General features: G+C 45.2%; 1 long non-coding RNA gene across 1 annotated transcript; it reads right to left on the reverse strand.

The window, feature by feature from the left end:
* Nucleotides 1-2,105: 2,105 nt before the first annotated feature.
* LOC125090371 (uncharacterized) lies at nt 2,106-14,914 on the reverse strand. Its single transcript, XR_007124316.1, has 3 exons — nt 14,678-14,914; nt 5,962-6,260; nt 2,106-2,134 (listed from the first exon to the last, which is right to left on the reverse strand). It is a non-coding gene; the product is annotated as an uncharacterized LOC125090371 (long non-coding RNA).
* Nucleotides 14,915-24,630: the final 9,716 nt, after the last annotated feature.

The raw sequence follows: 24,630 nt of genomic DNA on the forward strand, positions 1-24,630 counted from the left end.
CTGCCTCCATAGTCACATTGCCTTCTCCTCTGTGTTTCTCCCTTTTTTTCCCTGTCGGTCTCACCTGCCTTGTGTATCTCTTAGAACACGTCATTGGATTTGGGGTCTACACAGGTGATCCAGGTGAACTTTTCACCTCAAGATCCTTAACTTAGCTATGCCTACAAAGACCATTTTTTCAAGTACAGTCACATTCACGGGGGCCAGGCATTTGCACAAGGACATATCTTTTTGAGGGCCAACATTCAATGCATTGCAAGGCTAATGTGATGCATACAGTCTCAAAGGATTCTGCTCTCAGAAGGGATTTATTTATTTGATGGATAGAGATCACAAGTAGGCAGAGAGGCAGGCAGAGAGATGGGGGAAGTAGGCTTCCTGCCGAGCAGAGATCCCAATGAGGGGCTCGATCCCAGGACCCTGAGATCATGACCTGAGCCAAAGGCAGAGGCTTAACCCACTGAGCCACTCAGGTGCCCCCAGACTTGGTTTAATGCTCTGCTGTCACCATCTTGAATTTTGTAATCAATGAACAAGGGCACCTTGCAGTTCCATTCTGCACTGGTCCTCCCAAATTGTATAGCTGGTCCTGGTCCTAGGTAGATAGACTATGAAAAAAATCTTTACTGGGGATCTACCCCAGGCCACTTTCCAGAACATCAGGTTTCTGAAATGTGAGTGGCTTTCCCATCCTCCTGTCCCCCATCAGTCTTGGATAAAGACTAAGGAAGGATAGGAGGTACTATGGACCTTCTCACTTAGGATATCAGGGAAGACTTCAAGTTGGAGGCAACCTTGAAACTGACACAGGGAGGATACATAGTTAGCTAGGCAAAGTGTGAGAAAGTCTTGCAAATGGAGGGAAGAGCATCTGCAAAGAAATGAAGGCAAGAAAGAGCAGGGCATGTTTGGGGAACTTGCTTGTGAGACTTCCTGTTGCTAGAGATAGAACCAAGCTGTCAGGGATGCTGGCCACAAGGGATGTTCCCAGCTGGGTTGGATGGAGCTGGGGGTTAACCAAAGTGGTGGGAGGCAGACAGAGTATCTAGAATGACACAGTTACTTTCTACCAGGGTTTCTGTCACTTCCCCTCACCAGTTTGTTCCGCCTAGTTGGCCAGAATTTGGCCCAAGTCAACGGTTCCTCTAGATACTTCCTCTACCTTCTTGAAAGACAACAACATCAGCAAGAAAAATGAAGAACTGGCCAGCGTGTCAGTTTAGTTGACCAAGACTTTCTGCTGGTATCTGTCTTACTGAGCCTCTATATGGGATAAAAAAAAGGCATTTCAGATAAATGAAAGAAAAGATGGAGTTACCAAAAAATAGTTCCAGATGTAGGTAGTCATCCAAATTAAAAATGGTGTCAGGTTGGGTGGGTTCCTACCTCACTTTTTTTAAAGATTTTATTTATTTATTTGACAGACAGAGATCACAAGTAGGCAGAGAGGCAGGCAGAGAGAGAGGGGGAAGCAGGCTCCCCGCTGAGCAGAGAGCCTGATGTGGGGCTCAATCTCAGGACCCTGGGATCATGACCTGAGCTGAAGCCAGAGGCTTTAACCCACTGAACCACCCAGGCGCCCCTCTTTTTTTTTTTTTAAGATTTATTTATTTGAGCGAGAGAGGGAGAGCATGAGCAGAGAGAGAGAGAGACGCAGACTCCCCACTGAGCAGGGAGCCCTAGGCGAGGCTTGAACCCAAGACCCTGAGATCATGACCTGAGTCAAAGGCAGATGCTTAACCGACTGAGCCACCCAGGTGCCCCCTACCTCATTCTTGATGTCAAATTATTTTGAGATAGAGCAAAAAATGTTAAAATTAAATAATAATAATAATAAAAATTTTTTAAATGAAGCTACTAGAATAGAGAAATGGGAAACTTTTTTATAATCTTGGAAGAAAGAAGGGCTTTCTTAGAAAGACACAAATCTGAAAAAAGACTGATAAGTATCAATAAGTTAAAAAAAAAAAGTAAATTGGGGCGCCTGGGTGGCTCAGTGGGTTAAGCCGCTGCCTTCGGCTCAGGTCATGATCCCAGGTCCTGGGTTCGAGCCCCACATCGGGCTTTCTGCTCAGCGGGGAGCCTGCTTCCTCCTCTCTCTCTGCCTGCCTCTCTGCCTACTTGTGATTTCTCTCTGTCAAATAAATAAATAAAATCTTTAAAAAAAAAAAAAAAGTAAATTTCCACAGTACAAAAAAAGAAAGATACTAAACAATAAAAAAACAAACTGCAAATTAGGAAAAATATTCACAACATATGTAACAAAGCATGAGCTAATTTTCCTAACATAAAAAGACCTTTTAAAAATTAATAAGAGGGAGGGTGCCTGGGTGGTTCAGTCGGTTAAGCATTTGACTCTTTTTTTTTTTTTTAAGGAAATTCTTTTTTTTTTTTAAGATTTTATTTATTTATTTGTCAGAGAGAGAGAGAGAAAGAGCGAGCAAGCACAAGCAGGGGGAGCAGCAGGCAGAGAGAAGCAGGCTCCCCACTGAGCAAGGAGCCAGATGCAGGACTCCACCCCAGGACCCTGGGATCATGACCTGAGCCAAAGGCAGACGCTTAATCAACTGAGCCACCCAGGTGTCCCAGCATCTAACTCTTGATTTCAGCTCAGATCACCATCTCAGGTCTGGGGGTCAAGTGCTGCTTTAGATTCTCTCTGCCCCTCCCCATCCCTCTCTAAAAAAATAAATAATAAAAAATAAAAATCAATGAGAGGAAGACCAACAACCCAACAGCAAAACAATGTTGACAAAGGCCAAGAGTAACTAGTTCACAAGAAAAGAAATCCATGTGGTTTATAAACATAAAAAGATGAACAGTGCCTGGGTGGCTAAGCCGGTTAAGCATCTGACTCTTAATCTCAGTTCGGGTCTTGATCTCAGGTCATGAGTTCAAGCCTCATGTTGGGCTCCACAATGGGCATGGAGCCTACTTAAAAACAAACAAACAAAAATGATCAGTCTTGCCACTGATTAAAGAAACACAGCAAGATACTAGTCTCACCCAACAGACAGACAAGATTAAAAAGCATGACCGGAGGTTAGTTTGAAAAGGAAACATAAACACAGACACCTGCACACATTGCTGGTGTGAGCACATGTTGATACAACTTCTTTGGAAGGAAATTATAAGCTATTAAAAATCAGAAGCATCAAAAAAACAAAACAAAAACACCTTCGACCTGGTAACCCTAGTTTCAAGAATTAACCCCAAGGGGCACTGGGTGGCTCAGTGGGTTGAGCCTCTGCCTTCGGCTCAGGTCATGATCTCAGGGTCCTGGGATCAAGCCCTGTATGGAGCTCTCTGCTCAGCAGGGAGCCTGCTTCCTCCCCTCTCTCTCTCTGCCTGCCTCTCTGCCTACTTGTGATCTCTATCTGTCAAATAAATAAATAACATCTTAAAAAAAAAAAAAAAAGAGTTAACCCCAGACACACTCCTAAATCTGAGAAAAGATGTTTGCTGCGGGTTATTGTTTGGGTTATTGTTTGCAGTAGCAAAAAAACAATGAAAATAGTCTTCCCCAGCCAATGGGAAGAGAGTTCATTATGCTACAGAACTTCCATATGAGAATATTACATTTTTAAAAAAGGAATAAGTAAAAGAAAAAGGGGGGTGTCTGTGTGGCTTAGTCAGTTAAGTGTCCAATTCTTGATCTCAGCTCAGGTCTTGATATCAGGGTCGTAAGTCAAGCCCCACATTGGGCTCCATGCTGCGTGTGGAACCTACTTAAAAACAAGACAAAACAAAACCAAAAAAAGAATATTACAAAGCCATTTTTTAAAAGCTTTATTTATTTTAGAGCGGGGGGGTGAGGGGCACAGGGAGAGAGAGAATCTCAAGCAGACTCCCCGCTGAGTGCAGGCCCAATGCAAGCCTTGATCTCCCAACCCTGAGACCATGACCTTAGCCGAAATCAACAGTCAAAGGTTTGACTGAGCCACCCAAGGGCCCCTACAAAGCCATTTTTTAAAATGAGATGGATCTTTACGGGCTCCAATGTTAAACAATTTCCAAAATATACTGTGGGGAGCATAAAAGTCTGCATGTGATACACTCACTAGTATAAAAAGAGTAAAAGATGACGGGGCGCCTGGGTGACTCAGTGGGTTAAAAGCTCTGCCTTCAGCTCAGGTCATGATCCCAGGGTCCTGGGATCAAGCCCCATGTGGGGCTCTCTGCTCAGCAGGGAGCCTGCTTCCCCCTCTCTCTCTGCCTGCCTCTCTGCCTACTTGTGATCTCTCTCTCTGTGTCGAATAAATAAATAAAATCTTAAAAAAAAAAGAGTATAGGATAAGAGACAGAGATAGACTCAGACACCGATGAGGGAGATGGACAGAGATTATACACAGAATATGTCTGGAAACTTACATAAGAAAGTGATATAAGTCACAGCCTTTGGGGATACAGCTAAAAGAGAAACTTCATTTTCATGATGAGTACTTTGTGACTCTTTGAATTTCACCATATTATTATTTTTTATAAATATTTAAATGACATATTAAGAGGATGGAGGTGTCTGAGAGGAGGGAAAGAAAGTAAAACTCACCCATAATCCTAATTTTAAAAATGACATGACAGAGGCACCTGGGTGGCACAGTTGGTTAAGCCTTGGACTCTTGGTTTCAGCTCACCTCTGATCTCAGGGTCTTGAGATCAAGCCCTGCATCGGGCTCAAGAAGTCTGCTTGAGACTCTCCCTCTCCCTCTGCCTCTGGCCCCGCTTGCACAGGCTCTCTCGCTCTCTCTCTCTGAAATAAATAGGTGAATCTTTAAAAAAAAAAAAAAATGTCAAAAAAGAAAGAAAATCCCCTCCCCCAAGGCAACCACTGACAAGTATTGGGCCCAGTTTCTTCCAGAACTGTGTTTATACAAACATGGTCAAATCTGATTTTGGCTTTTACTTAAGGATTTTTTTTTTAAGATTTTATTTATTTATTTGACAGAGAGAAATCACAAGTAGGCAGAGAGGCAGGCAGAGAGAGAGGAGGAAGCAGGCTCCCTGCTGAGCAGAAAGCCCGATGTGGGGCTCGAACCCAGGACCTGGGATCATGACCTGAGCGCAAGGCAGCGGCTTAACCCACTGAGCCACCCAGGCGCCCCTACTTAAGGATTTTTGTATACACTTTTCCTCTCCCCACTGTCTTTCCTCCACCCAAGCAGAGAGCCAGCTTTTAGAGTCCTGACCCCAGACAAAGTCTGTGGCAAACGTAAAAAGCAGAACACCTCCACCAAGATTTTCTTGGCTTTTGCTCCAAAAATCTAAGGCCACGGTAGAATGTAGAGGGTTTGCAGAAGGTCTAGAAGCGGGGGAGTGGGGGGGCTGAGGGGCTGGGGGGTGGGGGGGGTGTTCAGAAATAAAAAGCACCGAACAAGACAGACATGGTTATTTCATATTTAACACTGATGGAAGGTCTATCACTACCATGGACATGTCCCCCTCCCCACAGTGGGACAGAGAAGAAAGCGCGGGTGTCAGCATTATCAGCAGGCATTTACAAATTCAAATAGGTATAGGAGGAAGAGGGAAGGAGAGAAGCAGGAGGAAGGGGAAAGGAGAACTTAAAGTAGATCTAAGATGCCAAAAATAGCCCACAGGAGGGAGCTGAGTAATAATGCGATCCAATGAGAAAAAGAAAGTACCGAGCGGGAGGGGATAGAATTTCCTTTAAGCCTCAAGGACATAAAAAGGCAATTCACAGAAAAAAAGAAAAACGAATGGCATGTAAACATAGGAGAAAATAGTCCTTCTCATACACAACTGAGGGAATGCAAATTAAAACAAGGATGAGAGGCTATTTCCCCCTATTGGACTGGCTAGGAGCCTGGAAGGGCCTCTGTGCAAGTTGGAGAACTGCGCCCCCTTCTGGGCAGGGGCGGTTGGTGCGGGTGACGGGGGAGTCCTGGATCTCAGTCCCCCGCTCCCTCCATCCCTCCCTCCCTCCCTCCCGGGAGCCTGGACCTTTTGAAGCACACAGATTCGGAGCGGAACATACAATGAAACAAATAAAAGACTCAGAATACACAGTGTTTAGCAAGATGTGGAAAAGCCCCTCTCGCTTTTCAGATAAGCTTCTCTTGTTTTAACTGCGGCGGTAACGCTGTGATTTGAAATAATGCGATTCTACCTCTGTCTTGAATTATCAATCTGAAGCTCATTGTCTCCGTTGCTATGAAAGTGAAGTTCAGCTCCGTGTCGCTTTCCCTCTCTCCTCTTTCCCTCGGTTTTGTGTGATATCATTTCTAGTGAATTCCTGCAGCCTTGACAAAGAATACGGATGAAGAACCCACGGGCAGTTAGGCTCTTTTCCGTGTGCGGGTTGTTCTGATGAATTTATTATTTTTAGCTATTTCTTGCCCTCGTGATTTTATTTTATTTTTTTTTTATTTTTAAAGATTTTATTTATTTGACAGAGAGAGAGAGAAAGCAAGTGAGCACAAGCAGGGAGAGCGAGAAGCAGGCTCCCTGCTGAGCTGGGGCTCCACCCTGGGATCCTGAAATCATGACCTGAGCCACCCAGGCGCCCCTCCCTCATGACTTTAAATAACAGACTTAATTGCTTCTGCTAGCCACATTAGCCATCTTTTTTTAAACTCACTTTTTTTTTTAAGGTTTTATTGATTTAAGTCATCTCTACACCCAACATCGGGCTAGAACTCACCACCCTGACAGCAAGAGTTGCGTGCCCTTCTAAGTGTGCCCCTTGATTCATGTTTTTGTTGTTGTTTTTAAGATTTTATTTTTATTTATTTGACAGACAGAGATCATAAGTAGGCAGAGAGGCAGGCAGAGAGAGAGGGGGAAGCAGGCTCCCCACTGAGCAGAGAGCCCGATGCAGGGCTCGATCTCAGGACCCTCGATCTCATGACCTGAGCCAAAGGCAGAGGCTTAACCCACTGAGCCACCCAGGCGCCCCGCTGATTCATGTTTTTAATTCAGGTTTTTGCTTTTGTTCTTCTGTAAGTAGTTGATGCTCCTTCTGCCTAGCTTTAAAAGAGCAGGGGATCTGTAAGAAGTAAAAGGTCTTGGCTGGGGACTGACAGTATCCAAGGAAGAACGGAATGACCAAGAAACGCAGTCAGGACAGACTCAGCAGCAAGAATGCAGGGACTTCTCCTTACCGCCGTCACAGCATTGCGGCCAAAACCTCAGGCTGCACAGTGGACCGGGGTATAGGGTGGGGAGGTCCAGATGTGGCTGCTGAGTCAATTCCAAAGAAAGGGGAACAGTTGGACCTCCATGCCCCCAAATGGCACCTGTTACACAAATGTTGACTTCCTTACTCCTCAGAAGGTGGCTGAGTGAGAATGGAGTCAAGATCTGTTTGGAGGATGGGACGCCTGGGTGGCTCAGTTGGTTAAGCAGCTGCCTTCGGCTCAGGTCATGATCCCAGCGTCCTGGGATCGAGTCCCACATCGGGCTTCTTGCTCATCAGGGAGCCTGCTTCTCCCTCTGCCTCTGCCTGCCATTCTGTCTGCCTGTGCTTGCTCTCTCTCCCTCTCTCTCTCTGACAAATAAATAAATAAAATCTTAAAAAAAAAAAAAAAAAAAAGATCTGTTTGGAGGAGAAACAGCTGACATGTTCCTTACCCGAAGGCAGAGCTCGCTAGACACCAGACTGCCCATGCCCCCAGGTTCCTGGTTCTCCCTCCCTCAGAGAATCCAGAAGCTTCTGTGCTTCTAGAATGAGCATCCCCGTCTTGAGAGGCCGTCCTGGCTTGAGTGGACCAAAGCTCTAGGCAATTTGTGCAGAGGGAACTGCCAGAAGGCAGGCCTCCCGCCTTTTGGGTTCTTGTCCTTGCTATACACAAAGGTGCGGGCCTGCCCCCTAGTGGAGGCCGCCGGCCCTTTCCAGGAGGAAATCCCTCAACCACAGAGTGGGGAAACGCCTACTTCTGAGAAATCCGTGTGAAGTGCCTCGAACGGAGCCTGGCATATGATCTGCATTATATAGGTGTTTGCTTAAAAAATAATAATTAATAATAATAATAATAATCCTGTTTGATTAAGGGCACTGGCTTTGGGGTCTCACCTACCTGACTTTAAATTCCAGCTCTGTCCCATACTAGTTCTGGAAGTTTGCATGGGTTTTAGTTTTCTAGAACTACTTTCACAGAGTACAACAAACTGGGTGGCTTTAGAGACAAATGTATTTTTTAAAACCCAAAAATGTATCGTTTAACAGCTCTAGAAGTAGAAGTCTGAAATCAAGGTGTTGGCAGGACCATGCTCTCTGAAATCTGTATGTTTGGTTGCCGGGGGGAGGAATCCTTCCTGGCCTCTCCCTGGTTTCTAGTGGTTTTCCAGCAATCATTGGTGTTTCTTGGCTAGTACATGCATCACAAGCCTTTTCCTATTAGATCCCTTTAGTTTTGCTTGAATTGCTTTTATAGAGACACGTTTTATTTTTATAATTTAATAATAAAAAGAAAGGGGAACAAGCCACAATCATGTCTGCCTGGCAGGGTTGTTTTGAGAATCAAATAAATGAACCACTTTGCTCAGTAAGTGCTCAGTGAATAGTGACTGTGGGTATTCTCGTAGCAGCTTTCATCGAAACATTAATTTTAATAGACAGAAACTGGAAACAAGCTAATTGTGTGACTAATGGGAATGATTTATTCAGGAAATTACAGTCCAGCTGCTCGATATATTATGAGGTAGCATTAAAAATTACATTGACCGAAAGTTTCTAATAACAAGGAAAATTGTCATATAATGGAAAAGGGAAAATAAAAAGCTGGACATAAAATTTGAGCTTTGTAGCATGTTTTAAAAAATAATGTGAAATAATGGAAGTAACGTAAAACAGCTTTGGTAGTGTAGTAGAATTAGGAGTGATTTCATTTCCTTCCTTCTGTTTTTCTTTTTCCTTGTTAGTAGTTTCCATGTTTTCTCTAAGGAAAGGTGCTCCACATTTGGGGGAGAGGGCATTTTGTAAAATTTTTATTTATTTGATTTTTTTAAAGTTTTTAATGATAATTCCATCATAGCTAACATAGTGCTATATTAGTTTCAGGTATACAATATAGTGATTCAACAATGCTGTTACTACACAGTAGAACATGTCCTACTCTTACAACAAGAAAAGCAGATCATTGGAAGAAAAAATAAAAGACCTTAAATGTGACATTATTTCTCCTTTAGAAGGACTTCATGCCAAGCTGAATAATTATGCTCCCCACTTTACAGAAACACTCATTTTCCAGACAGAAACATCTCCAACATCACCACTGAGAGGCTAAGTTTTCAAATCTGCAGTGATGACCACCCCCCAAGCTGCTAGATCTTTCTCGACTTTTCCTTCTTCCCTCACTTCTGCCAGCTCTATTTTAAACTTTTTAATTTCTCCTTTTCAGGAATCTCTCCTATCTCTCCTTGTCCCAGAAACACATGTATTGAGGAAGATGAGGGACAGAATCCATTTTCCCACGCTTGGTTTTCCATCTTCAAACGGAGGCAACTGGCCAAGCAACCTTGATGTTCTGGGCCATCTAAACATTCTCTGAACTTCTGCAGTTCTTATTATTTGAGATACAAATGTCCTCATTGATGAGAGGTAAGGGGAAACATCCTGATCTTCTCTTGGTAGTTTTTCTAATTCTGAAGAGTTTGGGTCCTTCCTTCGACTCTTGCTACTTTTTTTCCTCTTCTTGGCTGCTGCCAGGAGATGGTTTTCCCAAGTGCAGTCCATCTTAGCACCCTCAAATGGGAGCTCTCACTAAGGATAATTCCCAATTCTGTGTCCTTAGGGTCAGGGAGAACATAAATGCCTTGTCTCCCTCCATTCTCCCTTTCCACCGTGCATTCCTGGCTCTCATCGGTTATTATGAACACACTGCATTTATTAAGTGCTCATTATCTAAAACCCAAGTTCCAGCTTCCTCCCTTCCAAGAATCATCTTCTGAAATATCGGAGCAGAGTCTTGAGACCTTATTAAAAGGACAAAAAGATAGACTGGTACCAGGGCGCCTGGTTGCCTCAGTGGGTTAAGCCTCTGCCTTCAGCTCAGGTCATGATCCCAGGGTCCTGGGATCAAGCCCCAAATCGGGCTCTCTGCTCAGCAGGGAGCCTGCTTCCCCCTCTCTCTCTGCCTGTCTTTCTGTCTACTTGTGATCTCTGTCAAATAAATAAATAAAATCTTTAATAAAAAAAAAAAGAATAAACCATTGACACAGGTAACAGATGCCAAAGACTGATGCTGAGGGAAAAAAAGTCCATCCCAAAAGGTCACATCCTACATGACTCCATTTATATAATGTTCTTGAAATGACCCAATTATAGAAATGGAAGGGTTCGTGGTCACTCAGAATTAAGGGGGAGTGGGAGAAGATGGAAGGAAAGTTGGTGTGGCTAAAAAGGCAACTGGAGAGATCAGTGTGGTTATGGGAATGTTCTGTGTCTTGATTGTGGTTGTGATATTGTACAAGAGCACTGCAGGGACACCTGAGTGGCTCAGTCAGTTAAGTGTCTGACTCTTGATTTCTGCTCGGGTCATGATCTCAGGGTCATGAGATCAAGCCCTACCCAGGCTCCACGTTCAGTGGCGAGTCTGCTGGAGATTCTCTCTCTCCCTCTGCCCCTCCGCTTGCCCCCCTGCATTCTCTCTCTCTCTTTCTTTCAAATAAATAAATCAGTCTGGGGCACCTGTGTGACTCACTGGGTTAAAGCCTCTGCCTTCGACTCAGGTCATGATCTCTCTGCTCAGGAGGGAGCCTGCTTCCTCCTGTCTCTCTGCCTGCCTCTCTGCCTACTTGTGATCTCTGTCTGTCAAATAAATAAATAAAATCTTAAATAAATAAATAAATAGATAAATAGATAAATAAATCTTTTTTAAAAAAATATATAGTCTTGCAAGATGTTGTAATGGGGAGAAGCCCAATACATGGTACTTGGCGTTTCCATTTTTTCTTATAAAAGCATATAGATCTATAATTATCTCCAAATAAAAAGTTTAATTCCTTTATGAAGGGGAATTACAACATACAAAGGGAAAAAATGTTAGTCATCTCATGGCTAATACTTGTGTCCTACTTACCATGGGTTACATACTGACCATAGGTACTGCTAGGTACCTCACATTATTAATTTAATTTTCTTGCATCCTATAAAGTAGTACTACTTTGCTCTTGTTCTACAGGTAAGGAAACTGGCATCAAGCAACTGGCCCAAGGTGACATGGCTAGGAAGTTGTGAATGCGGAACTGGAAAGTGGGCAACTCTTCCCCTATGGTCCACGGTTTTAGTCACTATGCTCTGCGAAAGATCAGGCCACTCATAGCGACTCTTCCTGGAGAAACATTCCGTTTCTAGCCTTACTGCTCTGGTCTCAGTCTCTCGTTTTCCTCAGAGCCTCCCTCCTCAGGCCTCCAGCGTACATCCCCATCTCTCTTTTTATGGAACATTCAGTAGCAAGAAACAGACCCTGCCAATTCATCTAACTTTGAACTCTGAAGAACTGTTATTATCTCACATAATAAAATGAGGCAGCCTCAGACTGGGTTGATTTCAGCAGCTCAGTTCTATCAGGAAAGCCCAGCGTCTTTCTGCCTTGCTCAACCTATGAGCCTCCTTGTGGCCACAAAATGGCTGTTCAAGCCCCAGGCAGCATTTTCTGTCTCACAACAGTATCCAGAGACAGTAAAGGGGTTGTTCTTCCCTCTTCTTCTTCTTCCAATCAACGAGGAAAACCTTTGCCAGATGCCCCAGCACATGTTCTTTGTCAGAATTTCTTAGGCCATGCATAAGCCAATCATGAAGGAAGGGGAACAAGAAAACAAGGTTGGTTTGGACCAACGGTGCCACTTCTTTGGGAGTAGAGACCACCTTCCCTGAAGATCATGCCCACATGGAAGACAGAAGGTAGCCAGGAAAGAAAAAAAATAAAAGGAAGCTCAGTCACAAAAGAGGAAGAGAAAATGTTCACATGCTCCTTGCCTAGCCAAAACAATGTCACTTACAGCTTCCAAGATGGACCTCACTTTGGGGGTCATCCTTCTGCCTCCATAGGCACACTCTCCTGAAGACCAGCATTACTGATCAAAACCAGAACAGTCTAGCTCAGCATTAATGTGCATAAATAGGAGACTGGTAAAAAAGGAAGCTCTACGGGAAAGCTGGAACTTGAACCTAAATCTACCTCAATCACAGCACTATTGGATTCCTCCTGTGGGCCAGGTACTCTCCTAGGAGCTCCCTTAGGGCCAGGACCAGGGTTAAGCCTGAGAATTTTTCCCTTTACAGGGTCCCTATGACCTGTTCATCTCTCTGTGCATTTCTTCCACTACAAGTTGCACCTGCCTACCCCCCCACCCACTTTCCAGTCCTTCCGGCAGAGGTCTGCTCTTCTTTGAAATTCTCCTGAAGGGTTCCTGGCCCCATTGTGTGTTTCCATTCTGTCCTCAAGCCATCAAGATTCTTTCCTTTCCATGAAGAAAGCGTGCTATGGGTGATAAACAGATTTTTTCCCAACTCCTTCCATGACCAAGTTGTACATTCCTACCTCTTCCTCTTCTCTACCCACAGTTTTCCCATAAGTGATGCCCTGATCTAGAAGTTTTCTACTGTCCTTCCAGCTTTGACATCCTGAGACCCTGAGAATACAGAGGAGATAGAGGTGTGTGTGTGTGTGTGTGTGTGTGTGTGTGTGTGTGCGCGCGTGCGTGCATGTGTGTGTGTGTGTGTGTGTGTGTGTGTGAGAAAGAAAGAGAGAGAGAGAGAAGTAAAGGAGATTATAGAAGGAGATTATAGTTACTCTTGGGGAACATTGCCTTTCTCTGGGGAGAAAGGTGGCTGATCATTGAGGCCACTGGATCTCATCAGACACTCAAGCTCTCTTAGCATGCTTCTGTGAATCTACAACTAATGAGCATTTGCATAGCTACCTTCCTGCTAATGGTGTTCCAGCTCAGGAGCCTTGATTGGCACCACATTCAGATGCAAATTTGGGTCTTTGTTTCTTACAAATACTCCCCCCACCCTTTAAAACCCAAACCCTGGGAGACTGAGAGTTTCTGCTTGATTGCAAATCTAAAATGGGGTTTGGGGATTTTATTCCTCTAATTTCTACCCCAAATCTGCCTGCTTACCCCCATTTTCCCAGAGTCATGATCCCAGGGTCCTGGGATCAAGCCCCGCATCAGGCCCTCTGCTCAGTGGGGAGCCTGCTTTCCCCTCTCTCTCTGCCTGCCTCTCTGCCTACTTGTGATCTCTGTCTGTCAAATAAATAAATAAAATCTTAAAAAAAAAAAAGAATTCACCTGAAAAATCATGAACGAGCAGCACCCAACCTGGCAGATAGAAAGGGGGCAAGAGACTGCAGATGCAGAAGGGAGCAGGAACAACACAAAATGCAGACTGGTTATTGCAAGGTTACCTTCCTTGTAGGGAAGGGCAGGGGTCTGCCAGGCAGACGACCTAATGAAGGCTGACCTGGAGACTCCTGATTGGCTGGTTTAAGGTTCCATTTCTGGGAGACCCGAAACTGTATTTCAGTGGAGTCTCGGTTTGGCGATGTGGGCTTAGCATAGGCCACTCCATTTTATGTCTGTTGTTTTGCCTTCAATGCCATCAAGCCAACAAGTACCCTTAACACGCCTTGTTGAAAACGTATTTCAGAGAACAACCATTCCCCTGCCTGTACTTCTCCTAAACAGTCAGGATCTAGCTCAGACACGGTAGGTGTTTAAGGACTGCCCACTGGGCTAACACATTTACGTGCGGCACAATGGCTCATTTCTGCCACCATCTTCTATTCTTTCCATCTATTTCCCACATTCCCAAGATTACTCCGAGGTCACAGCGTCCAGTACAATAGCCGAACAACAGGTCAGGTTTAATGAGGATGATTTTCCTCAGAGCTGGAGAGGTTATTCAATTCAGCAGGCAATATGGACACCTGCCAGCAATCTGGCTAAGTGGCCCCTGGGGGAGGCTGCTTAAGTGACTTCCTCTCTCTTCCCCCCCTGAGCTGGTGCCCTGGGACACGATGGCTCAGGTCTGAGAAAGCAGCAGTACACACAGCACAGGACCGAAGGCACAGAAGTTGCCCCCACTTGTCCTGGATTTGAGACTAAGCTCTGCCCGACAGCAGCTGTGCGATCAAGTTCCCTAGCTTCTCCAAGCATCTGTTTCCTCATCAATAAAATGGGGGTGATAAGAGCACACAGTGGGAGGGGCGCCTGGGTGGCTCAGTTGGTTAAGCCTCTGCCTTCAGCCTGGGTCCTGATCTCAGGGTCCTGGGATCCAACCACACACTGAGCCCCGCATTGTGCTCCCTGCTCAGCAGATAGTCTGCTTCTCCTTTTGCCTCTCCTTCTGCTCCTCTCCCCTGCTCACGCTCTTTCTCTGTCTCAAATAAATAAATAAAATCTTTTTAAAAGGCGGGGGGGCACCTGGGTGGCTCAGTGGGTTAAGCTGCTGCCTTCGGCTTGGGTCATAATCTCAGGGTCCTGGGATCGAGTCCCGCATCGGGCTCTCTGCTCAGCAAGGAGCCTGCTTTCCTCTCTCTCTCTCTCTCTCTGCCTGCCTCTCCGTCTACTTGTGATCTCTCCTTGTCAAATAAATAAATAAAATATTTTTAAAAAAGCACACCATGGGTTGTTTGCAAGATTGTTACCATAATTCTCTTCCACCCCATATCCATACCTTCCAGACACATCGGTTTTAGCCGCGTACCTTGCTTTGACCAATGGGACATTAGCAAATGGGACACAGGCAGAGGCTGAAGATGTGTTTGCACATTAGGGCTTGCTCTCTCCTTCTGCCAAGAATCTTCCCACCGCCACGTTGAGCAAGAATGGGCTGGCTTGTGAGAAGCGTGTGGCTGTCACCCCGGCTGACACTGGGCCAGATGCTGTCGAAGACCAGCCAGCTCCAGCCGAGCCAGGCCAAATCAGAATAAATGCCCAGCTGTTAAAAAACACAAAATTCAGGAGCAAATTCTAATCTTATTGGCTTTTTTTGGTGATCCAGGAATCAGGTAACGTGCCATCTAGCAGATAGAAAGGAGCTCTAAGTAGCTGTACAAAATGAAGACCTTTTTTTTGTTTTTTAAAGATTGTATTTATTTATTTGACAGACAGAGATCACAAGTAGGCAGAGAAGCAGGCAGAGAGAGAGGAGGAAGCAGACTCCCCGCTGAGCAGAGAGCCCGATGCAGGGCTCGATCCCAGGACCCTGGGATCATGACCCGAGCCAAAGGCAGAGGTTTAACCCACTGAGCCACCCAGGTGCCCCCAAAATGAAGACTTTTATAGGCAGAAGGGAACAAGGTCAAGGAAGTTTGTGCACAAAAAGAAGATTGGTTGTAGCAAGGTCACTTTGCCGGGGAGGACGGGAGTCTATCAGGGAGATTTCCTAATTAGTATGAACCAGGTAATTCCTGATTGACTGGTTTAAAATTCCATTTCTGGGGAAGCAAAAACAGTAATTAAATTAAGTATTAAGTCTCCATTTGGTAATGTGGGGCTTAGCATAAGAGACTCCATTTGGGGCCTGTTGTCTTATTTTTAACACAATAAAACCACAGAACTGTGAGAAATAACAAATGTATATTGCTTTAAGACACTACATTTCTGGGGGCACCTGGGTGGCTCAGTGGGTTAAGCCTCTGCCTTCAGCTCAGGTCATGATCCCAGGGTCCTGGGATTGAGCTCCGCATCGGGCTCTCTGCTCAGCGGGGAACCTGCTTCCCCCACTCTCTGCCTGCCTCTCTGCCTACTTGTGATCTCCGTCCAATAAATACAATCTTAAAAAAAAAAAAAAAGACCCTATATCCCGGGGCACTTGGGTGGTTCAGTTGGTTAAGTGTTTGACTCCTGATTTTGGCTGTTAGATAGTCTCTCTCTCCTTCTCCCTCTGCCCCTCCCCATCCCACTCTTTCTCTTTTTCTCTCTCTCTCAAATAAATAAATAAATCTTTTTTATTTTAAAAAGACACTATATTTTGGGGACGTTTGTTACACAACAAAAGCTAATTGACATACACGGTCTCGCTCCTAGTAATACATGAGCTTAAATGCATATGCACGTAAAAAATGCTTCAATCCAGGCCTGACACATAATAAGCATTTTTTTTTTATTTTTTAAGATTTTATTTATTTATTTGACAGAGAGAGAGAGCTCACAAGTAGGCAGAGAGGCAGGCAGAGAGAGGGAGATGCAGGTTCCCCGATGAGCAGAGAGCCCGATGCGGCGCTTGATCCCAGGACCCTGAGATCAAGACCTGAGCCGAAGGCAGAGGCTTAACTCCTGAACCACCCAGGCGCTCCCATAACAAGCATTTAATCAACATTGGTTCCATCATTTGGATGGATACTGGGAAGGATACTGGGAAGCTCCTGAGGCAATCTCCGTTGGAACAGAGAGGGCAGGGAAGGGAAGTCTGCTTTATTTCGCCAATGCATGGGGTCAGACCTGGTTCTCGCCCACCGTGGGGCTCTTCCAGGCCCTGCAAAAGCACCGCCAGTCACTGTGGATCCTCATGGACTGTGAGTGCTTCGTTCCAAGGCCATCTGTGTGAATCACCTCTGCTGCAGGTGGGAAGAGGGCAAGCCCTTTCACTCCAGTGGGGCCAGTGGAAACCCATCGCTGCCTATCCCCCAGCCAACAAGAAACGCCCAGACGCTCTGACGAGAGCCCTTCCCCACTCATTAGTCACAGGTCTGGGGAAAATCTTGGCAGAGTGGATTCACATCTGGAACATTCCTTCTTATGCCCAAATGTCAATGCCTCGGAGCCTCCTACAATGCACCCTATTCCTGTGTCCAAAGAGCACCTCATAGGTTTTCCACTGCTGTATGAGAACACCGATGTCCCGTTTCTCCTTGGCCTCGGAGCGAGGCACAGGATGCTGCAGAAAGGAAGACTGTCTGAGAGCCCCCCCGCGTGGGGCTGTCAGCATGGGTAGTGAGGTACCAGCCCTGGGTCCTCACAGAGCTGCCTGGAGAGGCGGAACCTCTCCATCGCGCAACCCTGCCTGTTTTCCCGACAACCTCAAGGGCTCTCATAAAAGCAGTTCTGCGTATTCCTGAAGCCAAACACTGGAAACGAGCCCTGCGTCCTTCTACAGTGGAATGGGCTACAACAACAACAAGTGTGGCTGATTCACACCATGGGAAGGAAGGCCAGAGAACAGTGAGAATGCCCAAACACCCCCCACCCCTGCCGCAATAACGTGCGTGAATGTCACTAAAGTTAAGTGAAAGAAAACGGTCCAACTAGAAAGTATTTTGAATAAATCTACATAAAGCTGAAAACCAGGCAAAAGCCAATGGCATGGTCTGGCGATGCGCTCTAAGGGGACACACACAGGAAGAAAAGCAATGGAGAGGTTACCAAAAACTCAAGAACATAGTTTCCTTTGCTGGGAAGAGGGGGCGGGGAGGAAAGGGTTTTGAAGGTGAGGAAGCACCGGGGGCTCCTGGGGGGCTGGTCGTGTGGTAGCTCTTCACCTGGGTGGTGGTTACTTAGGTGGGTGTTTGCTTTCTGGCAATTCCTTGTGCTTTCTACTTGCTTTATGCATTTTTCTCACCTAACCAAAAAAGTTTAAAAACAAAAACAAAAACAAAAACAGGGCGCCTGGGTGGCTCTGTGGGTTAATCAACGGTCTTCAGCTTGGGTCATGATCTCAGGGTCCTGGGATCGAACTCCACATCGGGCTCTCTGCTCGGCGGAGAACCTGCTTCCTCCTCTCTCTCTGTCTGTCTCTCTGCCTACTTGTGATCTCTCTCTGTCTCTGTCATATAAATAAATAAAATCTTAAACAAACGAATTCAATAGCCCCTGTCCTTTACACTCTTTTTTTTAAAAGAATTTGCTAGTACATCCTACTTTGACTTCCGGTAACGATTGGTTCCTGCTCAGCCTTAACTCTGCACACATTTCAGTAGCACGTAAGGGTTTGCAAGTCTGAAGAAGGAAGATATATCCTGTGATCCATCAACCAGAGCCCCGAAGAACACCAGCCTTTAGGGAAGGGGCAGATGAGAGAGGATCCCAAAGGAAACAAAAAGGAGCAGCCAGAAAGGGGTTCCCAGGAAGCCCAGAAGGAGTGAAGTTTTAACAACTTTGGTCATGTTCTCATGCTGCCTAATCATACAAGATACAGAAGGAATCAGCCCCATTCCCAGAGCTGTGATCCCCTTAATCCACCATTTTCTATAAATCATGCACATTTGTATTAAAAATCCATTAGTCTGTATTGCATTTTGAAAAAGACTTCCAGAAGGATGAACGCAAAACTATTCACGGTGGTCATCTCCAGGGACCAGGATGAGCGGAGGGAAGGAAGGGCTCTCACTTTTTCCTATACACGCTTCTGAATTGTTTTCCATTTTTACAAGAAGCATTAATGCAGCTGAAATTTTCAATGAGGAAAATAAGTTAAAATAGCTATATGTTAACCCACACTAGCATAATGTTGGAAGAAGGGACCAGTAGCCCCTGACAACGGAAGGAGGAAAGAATCAGCTGGGCATTGCTGATGGCAGATGGAGGGTCCCGCAGGCTGAGGACCCAGGATGGACTGAGAGTCATGAAGAACAGACAGTGGGAGGTGACTTGTCCCAGTAACTGCACAGGAGGTGTGGTCTTCACGCGGGTGGAAGTATAATAGCAAGAGTGGTGCCCCATCAAGAATTTTTAGGAGGAGGGCGCCTGGATGGCTCAGTGGGTTAAGCCTCTGCCTTCGGCTCAGGTCCTGGAAGCCCCACATCAGGCTCTCTGCTCAGCAGGGAGACTGCTTCCCCCCTCTCTCTCTGCCTGCCTCTGCCTGCTTGTGCTCTCTGTCTGTCAATAAATAAGTAAAATCTTAAAAAAAAAAAAAGGAATTTCTAGGAGCCTCCCCCGGGCGCAGCTGGTCTTGGGCAGGAAATACAGGCAAACGGAGATGGTGACGGTATTTGAGTTCTCACTGGCTCCTGAGGGCCAAGGCTTGGGATGCACTTGTGTTGAGCTCACTTTGGGGCACCTTGCCCAAGAAGCAATGGGAAATAAGGAGGAAGCTCTCCCCACCTGCATGCACCCACCCCCAGGCAAGACATCAAGTTCCAAGGAAGAGCACAGAGCAGAAAACAGAGGCCAGATGGAGATAACAACAAAGGGTTAATTTATTTTTTTTTTAAAGATTTTATTTATCTATTTGAGAGAGAATGAGTGAGAGAGAGCATGAGAGAGGAGAAGGTCAGAGGGAGAAGCGGACTCCCTAAGGAGCTGGGAGCCCGATGCGGGACTCGATCCTGGAAGTCCGGGATCATGACCTGAGCCGAAGGCAGTCGCTCAACCAACTGAGCCACCCAGGCGCCCGACAAAGGGTTAATTTAGCCAAACTGTATAAAATTGACTAGACGTCAGAAATCTATATAGTGGGGCGCCTGGGTGGCTCAGTGGGTTAAGCCTCTGTCTTCGGCTCAGATCATGATCTCAGGGTCCTGGGATCGAGCCCCGCATCAGGCTCTCTGCTCAGCAGGGAGCCTGCTTCCCTTCCTCTCTCTCTGCCTGCTTGTGAACTCTCTCTCTGTCAAATAAATAAATAAATAAAATCTTAAAAAAAAAAAGAAATCTACATAGTAGATTTCTCATTACCTCTTAACAAGCATCCATTGTATCTTTTGTTTTGTTTCTCAGTCTTTGCTAGCTCCAATTGTCAAAAAGGACTTCACAGTGACACAGGTAACACTGCATATCAATTGCTTGTTTCCTGGGGTCCTTAAGGGTTAAGATTGTAACTTTCATCTTTGCATCCCGGCAGGTCATTGGACCTAGAATTAATGAATAAAAGTGCCATGGCACTGTTGTTTCCTTTATATTAAAATAATATAAAGAGTTAAGCATTTCCCCCAGAGATGTAAGTACAGTAAAGTTTTGTGAACACGTGACCCCTACTACTGCAAATTCAGGTAGGACATGATTGCCAGTTGGCTCCCATCATCACAGAAGGTTAATCCAAGTTATCTCATTAACTCTACAGTATGCAAGCCCGCATTTTATACAGTCGAATTGTTGGACCCACTCAGGGCAGTGTGGAGCGTTTATGCGGTGGTTCGACTTCCCAGTCTGAGATGCGTCCACTAGGGGGCGTCTCTAGATCCGTGAGCGGGATCTCACAGAACGAGCACAAAAGGGAGAGAATGGTAATAATGTTCACCTTGAAAATAAAACTGTCAGTTATTTTGGGACGCCTGGGTGGCTCAGTGGGTTAAGCCTCTGCCTTCGGCTCAGGTCATGGTCTCAGGGTCCTGGGATCAAGCCCCACATCAGGCTCCTTGCTCAGCAGGGAACCTGCTTCCCTTTCTCCCTCCATCTGCATCTTTGCTTACTTGTAATCTCTATCTCTCTGTCAAATAAATAAATAAAATCTTTAAAAAAAAACAACTGTAGTTATTTTACCACCAAAAATGGGTTTATTGGGGGATAATAAAGAATTACAACTGGGGACAAACAAGCCACAGCAAGACCACAGGTAAGTCCAGCAAGCAAAGGACAGAAACATTGTTTTATGGAGAAGGAGGAGGAAGCTGGCAGGTGGTGGTTGTCGTGGTTTAAGCAGGCTCCACACCCAGCATGGAGCCCAACACAGGGGTTGAACTCTCAACTCTGAGATCAAGACCTGAGCTGAAATCAAGAGTAGGATGCTTAACTGACTGAACCTCCCAGGTGCCCCTGGCAGGGGTTCTTTTAAAATAAATTCCAATGGAGAAAAGCCAAGAATTTTTCTCATTGGCTGAATCCCAGGGGGGATCCATTTCTTTTTTTTTTTTTTTTTTTTAAAGATTTTATTTATTTATTTGTCATAGAGAGAGAAGCGAGAGTGAGCACAGGCAGACAGAGTGGCAGGCAGAGGCAGAGGGAGAGGCAGGCTCCCTGCCAAGCAAGGAGCCCGATGTGGGACTCGATCCCAGGACGCCGGGATCATGACCTGAGCCGAAGGCAGCTGCTTAACCAACTGAGCCACTCAGGCGTCCCGGGGGATCCATTTCTTATAGGAGATGCAGTATGCACCTTTTCCCTGTTGGGGCCTGAAGTGGACCATTCTTAAGGGGATATTCTTCTACTGGGGTCTTCCACTGACCATTCTACCTGTAGTTGACATTAAGTGGTATGGATGGCTCCCCTTTCTACAACCTCTTGACTATATCAAGGTTTCCCTTTATTAATTTTTACAGTGTCTTCGTCACGTCAGCCTGTGCTTGGTGGGCCCAAGCTACCTGCCACTGTATAAATACAGTTTGACTGGAACATCAGTGCTCATTCATTTGCATTTTGTCTGTAGGGGCTTTGCACCACAGCGGCACAGCTGAGTAGCTGTGGTAGAAACTTTACAGCCCACACAGCCAAAAATATTTACTATCTGTTTCTTTTCAGATAAAGCTTGCCGATTCCTGCTCTAGACCCTCCTCCAGAAATGGTCTAGAATACTGACCCGACCAAGATGGAGTGACATCAGCAGGGTAGGGCAGTTTCATAGCATAACTGTGTGAGGTAGGTGCTATTATCACCCCCACTTCACAGATGAAGAAACTGAGTCCTAGAGAGGTTAAGTAGATTTCCTAGAGTCACAGAGGTGAACCCAGGGAGTCTGGTTCTAGAATCCACATGCTTAATCGCCACCTACAGTGCCTCCTAAAAGTTATCAGAAACGGAAAACTAACCCAAAATTGCCAGCTGCCAGAGGGGAGGAGGGGGCCAGGATGGCAAAATGGATGAAGAGGAGTGGTAGATACAGGCTTCCCAGAAAGGTACACCATAGGGAAGTAGTCAATGGTTTCAAAATAATGTACAGTTGACAGATAGTAGCTATGTTTATGAGCACAGGATAACCTAGAGGATAACCTAGAGACCTGTTGAATAACTATGTTGTACACCTGAAACTAATGTAACATTGTATGTCATTTATACTTTAATAATAATAAATTAAAAAGTGCTCAGAACTGTGTTTGGCACACGTTAATCGTAATATAAGTGTTTGATAAATATTATAAACTTTCCGAGGGACACTGAGCCACTAAGTGTAAAATGGGATTACTAAGTGGTAAAATGGGATTTGAACCATCACAGCCTGGGTTCTAGAATTGTCACTCTTCACCACTCACTATGAAACCCATGGTAGTAAAAAAATGTTTTTAAAGGTGTCCTCTGGTGTCCCCTTCCCTGACCTCCATTCCCACTGCTCAGAAGTCATCAGCATCAACGGTTTCTCGGGGGTCCTCCATCAAAGTAAATACATGTATCCCTTATCATTTTTCAAATGGCTATTTTTAAAGGTTCAAAAAAATAATAACTCAATGTCCAGTCCGTACCAGACTCTCCGTTATGAGGGTGAGGCGTCTATCTAGAGAACTCAACAATGTTTCCACATGCACTGAAGGACTTATGTTCTCAGCTGTGGGACAGAAACCAGTAAAATGCTTGGTACCCTGAGAACTGAAATCAACCTCTTCAATGTTATCACTTTTCACTGATGTCCAAAGCATAATGCTTAAAATGTCCAAACTTAGGAGACTGCACAAAAATGACACATTAAAAATACAAATGCTTGTTTTATATTGCTGACACATGTTGGTTAGGGATAATTGGACCCAAAGCAGGTTCAGAAAATATTTTTTTAATCCACTGGATTTACATGCTAGGAATAAACTAGTTTTAGGCACTCCTTTGATGTGTGCCTTCAAGGAGGATGGGAATTGAGGAACGGACTTTGGAAACTCAAGGGAAATATATATATATATATATATATATATATATATATATATATATATATAATTGGCATAGTATCAAAATGAAACTGTATTCAGCTTCTAGTAAGAGATCCAATTGCCATGATTAAACAATTTAGGGTTTATTCTCGGACCTAAAAGGCTGGAGATGATATGGCACCTCCACAAAGTTATTTGGGATTCAAGCACCTTCTCTGATTCTTGGCACGTAACATCAAACCTCAAGGTGAAGGTTGTTCAAGTTCACATTATGGCTATGGCACTCATACCCTAAGCAGGCAGAAGAGAAAGAGACGAGTGGGATGTTCTCTCCCCCTGAATATCCCTCTATAAAGAGCTTTAAAGACCTGCTTATATAGCTCATTGGCCATCCTTAACCGCAAAGGAAACTTAGCTAAGCACTCTGCTACTCCAAATAAAATCAGCTTTCTGTGATTAAAGAAAGGGAGAATGGATGGGAGATAAGAGACATCTAGCTGTCTCTGCCACAGGCTCTCTCTCCAAGAAAAGATACGCTTTGCACAAAACTCTTTATTTTCCAAATGTATTTCCTCCCTAGGATCTCTGAGCTTTATAAATGGCACCATCCTCCAACCGGATGCTCAAGCCAAAAACCTATGAGCCATCTTAGAATCTCCTTTTACCTTATTACCTCCCATTCAAACCTTGAGCATGTTTTGTGGACTGTACCCTCAAAATAGGTCCCATGCCTTTCTCCTTTTTTTATTTTTAAGTAACCCCTACACTGAACATGGGATACGAGCTCATGACCCTGAGATGAAGAGTTGCACGTTCTACCAACTGAGACAGCAAGGCACCCCATCCCATGCATTTCTCAATTTAACCTCTATTGTCCTCTCCTAGTCTAAGCCACCCCACTGCCTACCTGGTCTTCCTACTTCCACTCTTTTCTTCTTTTTCTTAATGACATGTCCCTAAGAGTCCCCAGACCGTGGAAATCATCAGCTCTAGAGAAGACCTGGGAAGCTGCATTTTTCATAAAATTTGGGGTAATTCATCATCATCATTATCATAACTGTGATGGTGGTAAAATACACATAACAGTCAATTTGCCATTTTAACCACATTAAAGTTGACAATTCAATGGCATTACATGCATTTGCAATGTTGTGTAACCACCACTAACTAGTTTCAGAACTTTTCTCATCGTGGAATGATGGAATGGAAATGGAAACCTCATATCAATGAAGCAGTCAAAACCAATTCCCTAGGGGCACCTGGATGCCTCAGTTTAAGTGTTTGCCTTCAGCTCAGGTCATAGTTTGTGGGTCCTGGAATCAAGTCCCAAGTCGGGCTCCCCGCTCCGTGGGGAGTCAGCTTCTCCCGCTGCTCCTCCCCATGCTCCTGCTCTGTCTCAATCGGATAAATAAAATCTTACAAAAAAAAAAAAAATTCCCTCCTGCCCCCAGCCATGACTCTGCTTCCCTGTCCCTATGCATTTACCTATTCTAGAAGGAATTATACAATCTCTAGCCTTTTCAGGATGGCTCCTTTCACTCAGCCTTGTGTCTTCAAGGTCGTCCCTGTTGTGGCCTGTATCCACACTTCTCACCGTTGAAGCTGGGAGACTAGAAGGGGGGGCTTTCACACCATACCACAAACCATCAATCACAGGAAGGACCGTTAATTACAGACCCCAATAGAAGAACTTTCACCGGGAAAGAATCATCAGCTACAGTCCCCAACAGGAAAAGATGGACAGTGCATCTCCTGTGAGACATCAACCATCCCTGCGACTTAGTGAGTGAGGAACTGCCACCACCCCGACCTCCCGCTTTTCTCCAAGCGACCTCCCGAGAGAACAACCCCACCCAGCTTCCTCCCTCCTCCTCTATAAAAATAACATTCTTCTGCTCCTCTGTTTGTTGGACTGGTCTATGTTTTTGGCCAGAGC

Source organism: Lutra lutra, chromosome 18 (assembly GCF_902655055.1).
Source record: "Lutra lutra chromosome 18, mLutLut1.2, whole genome shotgun sequence".
Classification (NCBI taxonomy): Eukaryota; Metazoa; Chordata; class Mammalia; order Carnivora; family Mustelidae; genus Lutra; species Lutra lutra.